The sequence below is a fragment of the Astatotilapia calliptera genome, chromosome 1, assembly GCF_964374335.1.
Source record: "Astatotilapia calliptera chromosome 1, fAstCal68.1, whole genome shotgun sequence".
NCBI classification, from domain to species: domain Eukaryota; kingdom Metazoa; phylum Chordata; class Actinopteri; order Cichliformes; family Cichlidae; genus Astatotilapia; species Astatotilapia calliptera.
Genome location: NC_137422.1, coordinates 24,154,932 through 24,170,476, shown reverse-complemented (window position 1 = coordinate 24,170,476; position 15,545 = coordinate 24,154,932). Strand labels below are relative to the sequence as shown.

Here is a 15,545-nt window from a genome sequence, read left to right as displayed (position 1 = left end):
ACCTTGAATAAATTACCTCAGAGAAATAGTGCATTTTAAGTTTGAGTCAGGATTTAGAGTCCATCACAACACAGAAACAGCACTACTGAAGGTTATCACTGATCTTCCTATAGCCTCTGACAGGTGAAACATTTGATAACACTGACTACACCAATTACTATAGAGACAGGAACTATTATTAAAGAACGATTAAAGAAAAATGTTTGCAGCACAAGTCATGGAGTTCCACAGAGTTGTGTTCTGGGACTCATGCTTTTTATATTATAGATGCTTCCCTTAGGAAATACAGTGATGTGTGATTTTTTACTTCTAAATTCTGATAAAGCTGAGGTTTTTGTGTTTTGACCTAGAAATCTCAGAAACATGTCTTACTTAGATGCAGTATCTGCTCTCCAGTAGCATTATGAAGAATCTTAGTCATTTTTGACCAGAGCATGTCCTTCAAGGTGTGCATTAAACAAAAAAGTAGAACTACATTCTTTCATCTGTGCAGCATACCTAAAATTAGAAACGTCCCATCACCAGTAAAGCAGAAAAACTTGTTTGTGTATTTTTAACTTCTAGGCTTGAATGTCACTGATCCCATTTGTTCTAAACACTCCTGCAACATATTTGTTGTATATCAGCTTCACTTCTGTGTTGAATCCAGGAATGAATTTAAAATGCATTCGCTGCTCGCAGATACTGGATTGTCTAATTGTTTGAGATTTATCTCTAATCTTGTAAATCTCGACCTTGCAGTATAAAGCACGCTGATGGGGCTTTTTTAAATGAATTTTTAGCAATTAAACTAAATTACATTGAATATGTGTAGCTGTACTTTAAGGACTTGTAAAACAATCATTTTGGAGTGACGTTTGCATGTTCTGAATGTTAAATTATTGGATGAATCTTAGCAAAGCTGATGTTGATAAGAGAAGAAAAATCATTTTATGTTTTAATTAGCATAATTTGCTGAGGACAAAGAAGCCAGATTCCAGGTAAAACTTTGCTTCATGGTTTTCAAAGATGCATTACACTGCATTATTATTATTATTATACACAGCCTAAAAGTGCACATCTGTTCACAATGAAAAATTATTCTTAAATACAAAAGTCTGAAGATCTGTGTCTTCAGGTGCCAAATCCCACCTGTAAGAGAAAAGGTACCACACTTTAGGGCAGTGGTTACATATTGTCATTCACAATATTCTCCCATTTCTCTCTTTCTCTACACTTTTTAATGAACACAATCTTTTTCTCTCTTCTGTTAGATACAGAGGAACACATGAAAGATAATGGAGACTATCTGGGACATGAGAGTTTGGATGGACACTAGAAGGCAGTATAACCTCAAATCTGAAATGTGGACTGAACATCTCTGTACTTTTTCAAGTCTCATCTCTGTGGACTGTTTTCCCCTCTGGGCTCAGAAACTGGTTCTTCGTAAAGTCATTGACTTCTGAGAGAGAGCAAAAAGAAAAAACACATTAGCATGTATGTGTTTGTGTTGTGTTGTGTTGCTGACTTTCGCAAGTCCAAAAGGAACAAGTAATCAATCAATGGAAAAGACCCCAATGGAAAATCTGATGGAAAATCTGATCTACATCTAATTATTAATAATTAAAATTCAAATATTTAATCAAACATCAGATTCTTACTCATTCTAATTTCAAAAACAGGCATGATAGAGAAGGGGCAAGTGGTGGCTTGAAAATAACTATATTATATATGAAAAAATAAATAAATAATAAATAGCCTTGTTTCAGGACACCATTAGCAAAAAGGTGTGTATCTGAGGAAAAGCTGGGGGGGATTTTGTGTCCTCTTCTCATAAAAATAAGTAAATAAATAAAAATATTCAGCTGAAAATGTGAGTTGGTCCGAATGAGTTTGCGTTACATTTTTGTATTTTTGTGATGCGATAAGAAAACAATACGTGTTTCCTTTTCCCACCTTTGAAAAGCAGCGGAAAAGTAAGTAAAAGTAAGTAAGAGAGTAAGAGATCACATGATGGACGTGGGGTATTGCTTGTCTGCCACAGCGTTGTAGTTGATTTTGCTACCGCTGGGTGGCGTTAAAGTCAGAAACTGACTAGATCTGTATGATGGTTTTAATTAGTGGGGAGCCGTTGATAATATAGGGAAAAGAAAAAAGAAAAGCATGTGCCAACACCGGCTTCAAACGTGTCACAGATGATTTCCTGTTTTACTAACACATCTTTAAAAAAAATAACAATAATAGATGACTAACAACACCGACACCACCCAGGAGCGATATGGCTACAACAAGCTGAACGAGATAAGAAAACTAAACTTATGTAATAATAATAACAAAACATTGTAACTACTCTTTTTTTTTTTTTACTTTAGCCAGCAACAACGTGCTCTCTGCTTCTTTTTCTTCTTTTTTAAGTTTTGTTTTGCTGGTTCGGTTTCCACTTCCACAGTTAAAAGAGCGCAACGGCGACGTGATGTCTTCGTGAGTTCTCCAAAAACACGCACACGCACAGAGAGAGAGTTTGCGATTGGTTATCGGCAACTTGCTGTCCGCGTGACGTCAGCAAAAGGAGGAGGAAGTATTGAGAAAAAAAGAGAGGAGGCGAGATGAGAGCACTGAAGTGTCTGTCAGGGGACACGTCGCAGCTTCAGGACCGCGGACTGATGATGCGCGCTTTTGGACGCTGTTGATGAAAAGCGTGTCGCTCCTCTGTCGGTCCCACGGAGATCACGGCACTGACCCGGGAACGTCCTGATCTCGGATACAAGCACACGGCACGACGAGGATGTCTCATCCACAGCCGTCTGCGCAGGCTCGGCAGATGGCGTGGGATTTATCGATCTGATCCACGCGCTCACCTGTTTGTCGAAGCGAGGCTGTACAGAAACTCATTTCCATGTTCTAAACATCTGGAGCCCGGATGATGCGACGCTGGCCGCCCCTCTTTGCCACATGTGGATGTTTTGGTCTCCACGAACGCAGGAGGCATCTCAAGAAGTGAGTATTGTGGTTAGGGTAGGCTTGACTAGTTTCCACAGATCATTCCACCTTCAACAAATGCGCCTCGATCTGAGGGCGCAGACTTGACATTTGACACATTTATGGTTATATTGTCGGCGTTTATTTAACGTGACATGCTCAAGTTCACCGTCAAACCCATGACCAATAGATAACGATGTGTGCTGGCTTCTATAACTAGTTTGCAAGAGAACAACATTAAAATGGTACATGAGTAACCCAGTTACCTGTGCCTTAACTCATATAACAAGGGCAAAACATTAGTTGTGACAGAGAAGCAGTGTTTATGCAGGCCAGAAGCCTTTCACACACCGTCCAGGCCACTGAAGGCAATTTGACTCATACAGTGATATATATATTTTTAATTTATGAACCCCCCCCCCCCCCCCCAAAAAAAAAAAAAAAAACACACAATGAAACCTGCTATTGCCTTTTTAATATTTTAAATTATATACACATATATACAAGTGTTAATATTTGTGTGCGTTAGAAAATGACGCACGTCTTGTCGGTGCATCTATTTCCCAATTAAAAATATTGACGTCAGACGTACAGGGGAAAAACGTGAGGTCATCACGAGGTTGATTTGAGTCAAATATTTAACAAAATAATTTTGAAATAGATATAAATATATGACAGGGTGCTCTTGCATTGTGACCAAAGATGTAGTGGCACCATTAGAATACCTATAATAACAATACTCATCATATATAGCTGTAAAAATAACCGAAAGGCAGATACTACTACTACTACTACTACTACTAATAATAATAATAATAATAATGTCTAGCATACATGTTTGATAGATTCCTAAGGTGTTGCTGTGGAAGATGGGCTTTAATGAAACGTTAAAGCAGTGGAGTTTGATGAATTCTGATGATCTGGGTTTGTTTGCAAAGTGTGAGAAGGAGCACAGAATCCACAAACAGTCACACAGGCTACACAGCTGTGAAGTTGCACCTTAAAGCACAACAGGAACAGCTACTGTGCAGTTTGTCACCCCACATCTATTTTTCATGTGTATTTTGGTGCTTAGGCTCTAGAATTGGAGTATCATCTCGGTGACTGACAGACCGGTGAGATATTAAAATGGTTTAATTAGTTTTGGGGAAGTTATGGAGATTTGGGATTGACATATCTGATTTAAAAACATTAAAAACAAAAACAGAAATCATCATTCGATGGTGTTGAAACCTGAAGCTAAACTTGCATAAATACCAAATCATTTTCTTTGTTCCCAGAAAGCCTCGGACTTACCTTTTGCTGTTGTTGCTAATGACGGAGCCTGTTCCTGTCTTTGGTTATCTAGCTGTATGAGTGATAATCATGCATCATAAAGCTAGATAACCGAAAGTAGGAATGACCTCCAAATCCTCAGCCTCTTGTTTATGAGATTAAGAAAAAAAGAAGAAGAAAAGAAAGAAAAACTCCAAAAGGAGGACATGTTGTCTTTTCAGGTAGGTTATGTGTGTGTATTAGGTTTAATAATACACAGATTCTTTATGAAAATGCATACAGTAAGGTTTTACTTATTGACTATTCTTCAATCAAAAGTGCCTCTTCCTTCCTATTTGTGAGAAAAAGACTGGCACAATGAACACATTGTCTTAGGTTTTAGAAAATGGTTGTGAAAATGTTGGGTAAATATTTTATCAGTAAACTGAAAAAGCTTTTTTCAAAATAAGGTGTTTTTGCTGCACCTGTCCACAACAGTTATCAGCCTCATGATCAAATACACAGAATCCCAGAAATTAAAGCATTTGTTCTAATAAATTCTAACACTGAACTTTTCTGAAGGTTGCTTTAATGAAGTGATCCGGGAATAATAAGCTCACGGGGTCACTTAAATATTTCTGAAAGTAGAAAGAATTTACAAGGGGCCTTTGTTGTACATGAATGAATGATTTTTCCTACCACAGACTTCCTTTAGAAACACACTGATGACATTTCTTTGTATAACAGAAGAATTTGGCCTCATGTTGTCAAATTTAAAACACTATTTTTACCTCATGTTAATGTTTATGTTACTGTGATTGAAACCTTAAGTAAGCATAATGAGACTGTTGAGATACAAGTCGTGCTTTTTGTCTTGAAAAAAATGCTATTACATTTAAATGTTTTCATTTTTAAAGCTGAATGCAGTTTAGCTTTAAAAATTAGAAAATTGATATTATTTTGCCTTGACTCTGTTCAGCAGACTGTGTATTTTACTTATCACAGTATAAACCAACAATAAATTCCCAGATTCCTTAAATTGGTCAGAACAGTTAAGATCCAGGAGAGAAATCACAAGTGTTAGCTTATGTCTTTCCAAGGATTAGCACCCATGTATTTGTGTCAAAAGGTTATATTTTTAAAAGCACGGTTATAATAAAGGGATTTCATTGTCTTCTAAATGAGAGGCCTCCTTCTCAAATTTAAGTACGTGGGGATGTTTGTATTTTGGGAGTCATCTAGACGGAGGTTCAATGCTGCGTTTAAAATGGATGTGTAGCAGAAAGTATAGCCGCATTAATGTGGTCCATCATCAGCCGTCCGTCAGATACAAATCACTGCCGTCTTTACGCCTTCCTGTCTTAACTGTCACCTCCGGTGTGCTCTCACTTAACAGAGATGTAGCAAATCACTGAGGTCACGTTTCTGTGGCCTTTTGAAGGTCGTTCTGTGAGTCACTGCACTTCTAACTGCTGCTGTAATTGAACAGAGCGGGAGAAAGTCATTGAGTCAGTGGCTGAAAAAAAACCTCATGACATTTGATTATATTAAAGCTGAGAGGGAACCTGCATCTCTGTGACTCTGCAGGTGGTGAAACAAGTAAAACAAGTAAAAATTCCTACAATTGTCCCAAGTTTACCGAAGCAAAGCACAAAGGAGAAAAATGCTTCTCAAAAGCTAAAACCTTAATGTAAGTAACAGCACCGTGTTATTGTGTGCAACATTTTCTAAACTTTTGACATTTTAAGGTTATTGAAGCAGTTTAGAGTGACTACCTGTTACCTGTTTATGCCTAATTCTTTTCCCATAAAAGCTAGTCAGCAAAAAAAGTTTGAAATGAAATATATAAAATTTATTTGTAATTTCCTTTTTTTCAGTATTGAGTTTATTTGTTAGGCCTCCTTTAAAAACAAATCATTCACTTAAAATACAAAAAAAATACAAGTAAACTATAAATAATATTTTTTAAATGAAAGTAAAAATGCAGAATGTTAGCTTATATTTCCTCTTTTTTTTTTCTTTTTTTTTTTTTTTTAGCTCAATAGTAATCATTTTAAATTCAAATAGAGATCAGCTGCTTAATGACATCTGCAAGTAGAAAATTAGAAACCAAAACGCCAGGTATGGCAAACGTCTTGTTTTGGTAAAACTCCTTTAGACCATTAATAACGGATGCATTAATTATTATGGGTTTTTTTTTTTTTGTTTGCTTGTTTAATTATTTTTGGTGTAAAAGACAAAAACATGCAGTTGTGACCTGGAAAACGAAACACTGATTTACGTTTTTGTTATTTCAAAAAGAATGATTATTTGTAAAGGAATCAAGTTTTTAAATTAACCTTTGCCCCCTTTTATTTAAAAAAAAAAAAAAGGATACAGCTGAAGGGTTAATATGCATTTACACTTACATCCTTTTTCGACATACACGTTTCGTTTTTTCCTCCACCTTTAAACCTTTTTATTTTTAAACCTTCCTTCTTCTAACTCGCTGTATTCAAACATGTTTAAATGCTTCCTCCAGCCTTCCGTTTCCTGCCGTGATGCTGATGAACGGAAAGAGATTAACGTTAGGCCCAGGTTTAAGTCGAGGTCTGTCAGTGGGCTGAACTGCGTCCGGTGACCTACATAAGATTTAATAGTTAGACTATGAAAAAAGGAAATCAGTCTTGGCAATTAGATTTTTTTTTATGTAGTACTTAGAAAATATATTTTCCTTTTATTTATTTTTTTTAAAGGAGAATAAACCGTGCACCCAATAACCCACCTTACAGCTGGATCACGGCATGCATGAAGACCCTGACTGTAATATAAAGAAAACAATCACGCATTTCTAGCAGATAATGAATAGGACGCAGACAAGCTCTGCATATTAACATAATTGCATCAAAACTGGGTGTAAAAGCGAGTAGGCCCATTTAAAGGCACAGCACCACCTACGAGCTCCACCCAGCAATGCAAAGACAGAGCGATTCTGAACACGTTAATATAATTTTATGCTTACATTTAATATAAAGATTGTTTTATTGTCCTAAATATTTTTGAAGTTGTAGTAAATAATAATAATAATAATAACAATAATAATAATTAGATTAGATAAAAGTTCAGCTAAATTTTTATTGTGCCTAGATGCTGAGAAAATGCTATTTTAGATTATTTTAGATTTAAAAAATTGTCTTTCAGATTCTTGCTGGCTGGCAGTCCTCCATGTGCTTCTTAGTTTTTTCTATAGTTTTTTTTTCTCTGTCATGCCAAAATACTGGTTTTAATAGCCAGAGGCTGTGGCTTGAACAAGTAAAAGGGGAACTGTCCCTTTATTACATGTTGTAATTAGACATTCAACTGGAAGGGTTGGGGGTGAGGGCAAAGCTGGGTAATTATAAATGCTGACACACTGGAATACTGCGTGACTAGCAACACACAGCACACACTTTAAATCCTCATTATCAGCTTTTCAAGAAGCATTCAGCTCTCTAATTTCTATGTCTGGATCTTTGTTTAAATTTTAAATTCATACAGTAAGGTTACGCTGGGTTTAATGTGCTTTGGGTCCAGAAAACAGCTAAACATCTGGAAGGGCAAGGAATTGTGACTGCATCTTTGATTATTTACCTGCTGCCATTCTGCACAATAACTGTATAGTGAATTCAAAAATATTTCTCGTATAAAAAAGTCATTCCTGAAATGTATTTTATTGGAAAAGTGCTGTTTGACTGCCCTCAGGGGTATAATGGATAAACACAAAAGGCTTTAATGTGCACCCGTGCACATGTACATACAAACACAGTGCAGTCTGCATGGAGACCTGTTGGCCTGTTGGTAAACAGTGACCAGGCTCCACATTATAATTCTGATCCTGCCTTCTCTCCACAATGGCTGCTTTGTGAAAGGAGTATTTCACAAAGGTCCACCACTTCTTTTTTTTTGTCCCCCTCCCAACATTGTATATTTGAGAGGCTGCTGCAGTAAACCCTGTGGTGGGAACAACAGTCAAGACTAGACAGTGGCAGATGCTTGCATTAGCACAGCAGCCATAACAGTGTCTCTGGTAGAAGTTGTCCTTTTGTCTTCCTGCCTCTTTATGTCTGACACTGACTTTCATGCTGTGAGCATATAATTAATGCACTGTCTTACGCCTGAACTATTGCGAATCACAAACTGAATTGTGAATGTGGTCATGTGTCATGAGTCTTAATTTTCCAAAGAACGATTAAGAAAAATCTTGCCTAACATGTCTTAACAAGCAGCACATGACACACTACAAATATCCCAGCAAAAACCCAAAATCTTAGCAGTAACGGAAAGATTGCAACGATTCATTGCAGAAATGTATAAACTGGCAGCAAAACAGCAAACGAAGACGACACAGAGATACAAATGAGAGAAACATACTGGACAACTGGAAAGACAGTCTGAGCTGGCCCATTTAGTTTGTCTTTGAGGGCTTTGATGATCAGTTTATGTTGCCATGTGTCAAATTCAATACTCGAAAACAACGCACAGATTAGACTCTGGTTAGCTCTGTCTGGGTGAGCTGTGCTTGCTTGAGAAGTGAAGAGTAGTGAAGGATAGCAGTGAGAGTGAAGCTTTCATTCTCATGGCTCACATTAGAGAAACCTTCATTTGTGTTTTGCTCTCACCAGAGCAAAGTTTTACACAGTAGAACTTTTTTTAATAGGGGAATGAGCCTGATCCGAATGAGTCAAAGTCTCATACCTCAGTACCTGTGTAGTACCTGTGTATAGTAAGGATGATGATGAGGTCTCCTGAAGGCAGGACATTGTCCTTTTTACATCTCTGCAGCCCCCATTCCTCCCACAAGGATACCGCAGCTGCGATCCAGTCTTAATCTGGGGATAAACACGATTATCCTGCTATGGCTTGTTCTTGGCTTTGTAACAGCGACAGGGGACCTTTCACAGCTCGCCTTTTTCCCATGGTCGAGTGGGTCTGAGCAGCTAAGACCCCTGATGTGGACCAGTCGTCGTTTATCAGCTGTAGGCAAGCAATCAACCCCGCGCTGACTCTAAGGGAGCAAAAGACTGAAAAGGTTAGAGAGCTGCAGCTCCTCATAGAAGATCCTGATCTCTGACATGCACGCAGCTTTATAATTAGCAGAATCAAAATGTGTTTTTCAGCTTGTTATGTTAACTAAATAATTAAATGTCCATATTCATACATGTAGTAATATAGGGAAGAAAAAGGCAATGTTTTAAATAAATAATGTGTTATTTTTTCTCCCAATATTAGATCTCTATTATTAATGTAACTGTAACAGGGATTCATTTATAGGCACGAGTCCCTATTTTATTCTAACATGTACATTATTTTATTTATTTTATTTTATTTTATAAGAGGCCAACGTGTAGTACTATAATTGCAAATGACCAATTCATATGTAATTTATGCACCAATCATATTATAATCATTACAAAAATGAAAACCCTGTCTTCCTCCCAATTAAACATTTATCTATTTGTGAGTTAAAATGCATACACAGTATGTAATTTGACCATATCAAAGGACAAAATCTCTCAGGAGTGGATTTTGCATTCTCTTCCCGCCAGTCGTCATTTGGCTGTCAGTCAAGTTCAAGTTCACAGGGGTAGGAACGTCTGGACTCTTCATTCACTCCTCTCATTCCTCTCCTGGACTCCCTCCTTCTCCCTGCTCCCATGCTCTGCGTTGACTGCATGGCATTACTATGACACAGAGGCTGTGGCGTTGTTATGGCAGCAGGCTGGATGGCCTGGGTATGTGCTGGTGAAAAAGACAGCCTGTCAGAGACAGAGAGAGAGGGAGAGGAAGAGAGAGACTCAGGATACCCCCCTCAACAGCTGGGCACAATCACCCCCCTTCCAGCCTCCAGCCGCCCCCTCTAGCCTTTCAAACACCACCCAGACCCTGGGAACACTGAGAATTTCACATTCATCATTCATCACACACTCCCTGCACACCCCTCTCAACCTTCTTCCACTTTTTCTCCCCAACCAAATCCTAACTCTGTTACCCATCAATTCATCCATCCAATATTTAAAATACTCCTTTAAAATACTACCCACACTTAGAGAGATGCCTGCCCCACGACACAGGTGTACTGTGGGATCAAGAAAGGAATTTCAGATTTTAAAAAATGGTAAATCAAATGCAAAAATTGAAGATGATACTTGAGCGTATTTTTACACTCAGTCATGCAGTGTGTGTGTGTGTCTGTGTGTGTGGGAGAACAAGGGAGAGATTTTGTTGAGGTCTCATTCAACTTTGAGCATGAAAGGCTGATCATTTGCATAAACTGCATGCTGTCTGAGGGGTTTGGGGGTGGCAGCCATACAGAGAAAAGATATAAGAGAACATAAAAAAAGAGCACAATCCTGCATTGTGGGGCTGCAGGAAGAAAGAGGAGGTTTGAATAAGAGAGAGGGTGAAAATTGGCAGAGAAAGGACTTTACCATGTCTCCCAGTGGGATTAAATTGTCCAGGAGCCTCTTTATATATAATTTGGTGAATCTGGCAGCAGCATGGCCACAGGGCTGAATTCAGTCTGATCCTACACCGAGCCCGCGCCTGAACTTCATTTGAAAGGAGTTACCAATATGCTGAGATGATGCAACCAGTTAAAGAATAAAGTAAATGTTTAGAGCAGTTCACAAAAAAAAAATCATAGAGCGGTTTTTTAAAAATATTCAATTTATTTTTTGTATATTAAACGTTTGTCCTCTTTTTTTTCTTTCTGTTTTTTCCCCTCAGATGAGGACCAAAATGGTACCAGAGTCATCAAGCTGTGGAGGATCAGGGGTCACTGTGAGGAATCCCGTCTCCGCTACTGGACTCAAAGTTTTCTATCCCCACATGCGAGCAGAGCTGTGCAAACAGATCTCACTTCAAGCAGATTACAAATAAAATTGCTCTGCGAACAAAACAAAAATGTTCTCACACTCTTTGCAGAAGATTCGTGCTTTTTCTTATTTTAGAAAATAAGCTAAAATGTGTATAATTTTTATTTTTTTGTTTATTTATTTAAATGTAAATTTGTCCCTGAAAGTTATTACTACAATCATATTGTATTCAGGTCTTTGTATTTCGTCATTTTAATGACTTACTCATAAATTAACCCAATAAACGTGTAATGTAAAATTTCTGTACGTCGACAGTGTATTAATGCATCTTTTTGGAGTAACCCTTTTAAACTGTATCTCAGCAAAGTGACTGAAACCTATTTATTTAATAAAAATGTAATTTAAAAAAACAGAAATGAGATGGCTCTGTCATTATTACTAAAATCTGAGCCAAACTGAGCCAAAATCTTCACAAAGGCCGTTTCGGTCAGCACCTTGGACAGAGGCAGACTGCAACGAGCGCTCCACGCTTGGAGGGTGAAGAATGAAAGACGATTATTTATTTTATTTTATTTTATTTTATTTTATTTTATTTTTTTTAAACAGGTGAATTATGACAAATTTGAAACAAAGATGGCATGATATATACTCTACGACAAGCTTAAAATTAGCTTCCTGCCCCTGCTGTTGATTCGATCGTAAAGTAAAACAGGTCAAATAAATGTAATTCGATCCAGCTGTTGATGACAGCGTAAGGCAGACTTCAGCATGTTGCCCTTCCTCTAGTTGCTGCTTTTCTGGAGATCAACCCGACCCCAGTTCCCGAGAACTTGTCTGCTGCTGGAAAGCGGGTCGTGACCCTTTACTCTCCTGGGACACAACTTGACCCGACACAACCCGTCGGACACGTGCGCCTTCCTCGATCCACGACACGACTTCATGGTTGGTGAAGTTTGCGTCATTCCTCTTGGAAGAAAGAAAGAAAGCAAGCATCGGTGTCCACCTGATACCACTGAATGGGAACATCCACGCTGTACACATTTGCAGTCCACTTCTTTATTTGTAAGTCCTGCAATGCCCGACTCTTAAGTTTAAACACACCTCATTTTAAATGCAGACAGCACTGCCTTCAGTTCTCCTCCTTTCATGTTGTGCACAGAGTAACAGTACATTTATGCTGCACTGTATGCGTGAGTAATGCGTGTGTGAGACCCAGCTGACGTGAGGATGAGGAGCAGGCTGCAGGTGTTCCCTCTCATGGCACTCAGTGTGTGTTCATTCATTCATACATTCATTCTGCTTAGATATTCTAGTAGTTGGCACATGTAGATAGATGGACATGGTTTGTTTTTGTTAGAAGACACTGGAAATCATATCACTAAAGCTGAGAAATTAACTTTCATACCTTGCTATCAAGAAGAAAGCAAACATTTTATTATATTTATTATGACATTTCCATCCATTACACAGATTTTAAACTAAAGTCTGGGTGATAGGTGACACTTTCACTCTTTCCAGTAGTTTATCAGCATTTTCACAGGAAGAGAGATGTTTAAAGTGAACTCAGATGTAGTTGTACTTCCTCACACAGCTGTGGTCCCAGCTTGTGTCTGTGGAGGGCTGCAGATGATTGTCCAGTCATTTATATCTTCCAACTCAGTGAACTTTAGGTCTTGTTCCCCTCGTTTGCATAAGAATAAAATCTGGTCCTGTGAAGTTCCCCAACCTATTGACCCAACTCCCCAGCAATGAATGGGACTGCTTTGAGGCTCCCCAGCCTCTCAAACGGGCTTTAACCATGCTTTAAGTCCCAATCATGGTAATTTAATATATCTTAAGCCTCTGGCTGTTTTGCTGAAGCCCCTCTACAGTTTGTTTTAGGCATTCTCTGCTTCTGGCCTCATCAGTGATACTCAGCGGCAAATTTAAGGAGCTGCTGTGGTACTACAAGTTCCCTATTAGTAGCTAAATAAGCCTTAGCGTCAAATAATTAGAAAAAGTATTTTCTATTGTTGTTCAGTCTTTTGATTTTAATAGAAGAGGGAAATCGCACCACATAGCTGATGAACAGGGTGATGAAAGAGTCTGACTATTCATTTATCTCACTTAAAGTGTAATATCCTCAGTGGCCTGAATTTTTGTCTTGTGGGAACAAATATACATACACGATCAAACCTAACTCTTGATGCTAGTTTAAACTAACTAAACTGTGTGGTGGAGGTCTACAGTTATGCAATGACATCATGATACATATAGTGTTGTCACTGTGATTATCAACAGAAAACTAAAATCTCTCAAAGTAATTAAGTAAGTAAAATTTTTTCATAGTGTCTTTTAAGACCAAACACGAAGTGCTTCACAGAGGAATCAGTAAACCTGCCCTGACTGATCCTGGCTGTCCTCACTGTCAGAGAGAACACCTCGATGATTATGCTCATAACAAAGTTCCTGTGCACATTTCCTGTGCTTATTCTTAATAGTTGAATACAAATGTGGACGGTGATTCTGCATCCTCTCTCAGCTAGTCTCCATGTTGAAAGAAAGAACCAACATAAGGTGTTTTAGTAAGCCGCTGGGCCTTGTCATGTCTATGTCTCCGTATGGCACTGATTCTGACAGGCAGTAAAAGAGCACTGTCAAAGACACCAGTCCAAAAACTCCCAAAGGGCTTAAATAATTCACATTGTTTTAATACTCAGCACACCACTTGCGCCTTCATGGTGTGAGAGACCAGTCGCATGAAGATTCACCATAAAGTTCATCACTCAGAGAGAACACCCACCAAGTCAACCACAGTAAAGCAGAGCGATGGCCTCACTGTAGGGGTCCAGAGTTCATGATTTCCCTTTATTCTGTTGCAGTTCTTTAAGCGATGAAATGCACACATTTATGCAACATACATTTTATATAAGCTTATACAGTTTTAGTTGTTTAAAATTGAAGTTTATCTCTTCAGCTGCTGGCATGGACAGCTCCAAACTTTCGCTCCTTATAGAAATCAGCCCGAATGCATTCACTGATAAATATTTATTTAAAAAAAAATTAAATGACTTGGCTTGTTAACCAAGAGTTACTTTCATGTGCTGTGTTAATATATTTATTAATCCAGTATATGGTGAGAATTGATACTTTATAAGCAGAGCGCGATCGAAACACAAAGACAAATCAGAAACAAACACACAGAAAGATTTATTTTAATCTGAACACAATTTTAATTGTAAGCTCTTCTCCTATTATAAATCGTATATAGAAGCATCTGCGCTACTCAGGCTGACTTATTGAATCAGGTTTCCAGCAAACAAAGAGTTATTCTGTTTCCAGTAATAACAGCAAGAAGAGGGCTAAATATTGATCTCTTTTTAAAAAAAATTATTTTTATTATTGTAATCCAGGAATTAAGTGCATGCCTGTGTTTACAGGGTGGGATAGTGTACAACCTACATGATTCATACCTGGTGTGGATGATTTTTTTAATGGAGTGTTAAAAATATATGTGGTTCAAGTTTTTTTTTAGGCCATTTTACATCATTAGAAACTAAAGAAATGAAACATAAAATGCTTGACAACAAGGCTTTCAAAGAAAACGGTGTACTATTGTGCTGATGATGAAGGTGCTGCCATTTATGTGGATTAACCATCTTCAACTGTTATTTGACAAAGAGTGAGGAGATTTTTTTTGTCTTTGTTTTTTTCCCCTGAATAGAGTTCATTTTCAGACTGCAGGGAGGTCTTATTAAAGTGATCAACCGGATGAGGAGCCAACATTTTTGGTGCTATGACTGTCATGACTGTTAATCAAAGAAAATAGAAACATCCTTATTGGTTAAAAAAAACCCATCAAACTTGTTTCAGTTACAGTTCAGAAAGCTCTCAGCTTTACAAGCACCACTTAAGAGTCTCTAATAAGTGATCACATGATTCTGGGTACTGCCTTAGGCTCCAATGATTTTGTTCAATGGATGCATTTAGCAAACAGACTGGTTGTTTCCCATTAACTAAACTCGGTGTTCTACATCAGGTTCAAGTCAAAGAAGAATAAATAAAAACTCTCTGTGACTGGTTTTGTTTTTTTAAAATAAAGTGATTTTGTCACAACTGTTTTGAAAACAACAAGATGTATCTCGGGGACATAACTATGCTTCCATTAGTTTAAAGGCGTATTACAGATCAGAGCAAAGGATTTCAAACTGCCAATCTCAAGTCTTCAATGCTGGGCATTGTTTTAGCTCTCCGGGATGCTTGATGAGTTGGCAGTTGGATGTTTTCCCAAAGACAGGGATGGGACCGGTCCTGAAACAAGGACCTCATCAAAGTTTTTGGCGACAAAAGCCTTCCAGCTCTGCAGATACATAAACCCCTGAGAGGAGAGATTTCTACAGGACAACAAAGCACACATTTGTTTCTCTTCTCTTCCCGTCTCAATCAAAGCCTCTAATTAACACGGTGTCTTTTCAGATAGTGGAGATCAAATAGTAGCAATTATCTGTGCAAACTTTGATG

General features: G+C 38.0%; 1 long non-coding RNA gene across 1 annotated transcript; it reads left to right on the top strand.

Annotated features, from left to right (window-relative positions):
• The first annotated feature begins 4,338 nt into the window (after positions 1–4,338).
• On the top strand, positions 4,339–11,343 carry LOC113023464 (uncharacterized). Its single transcript, XR_003272580.2, has 2 exons — positions 4,339–4,454; positions 10,957–11,343. It is a non-coding gene; the product is annotated as an uncharacterized LOC113023464 (long non-coding RNA).
• The last annotated feature ends 4,202 nt before the right edge of the window (positions 11,344–15,545 follow it).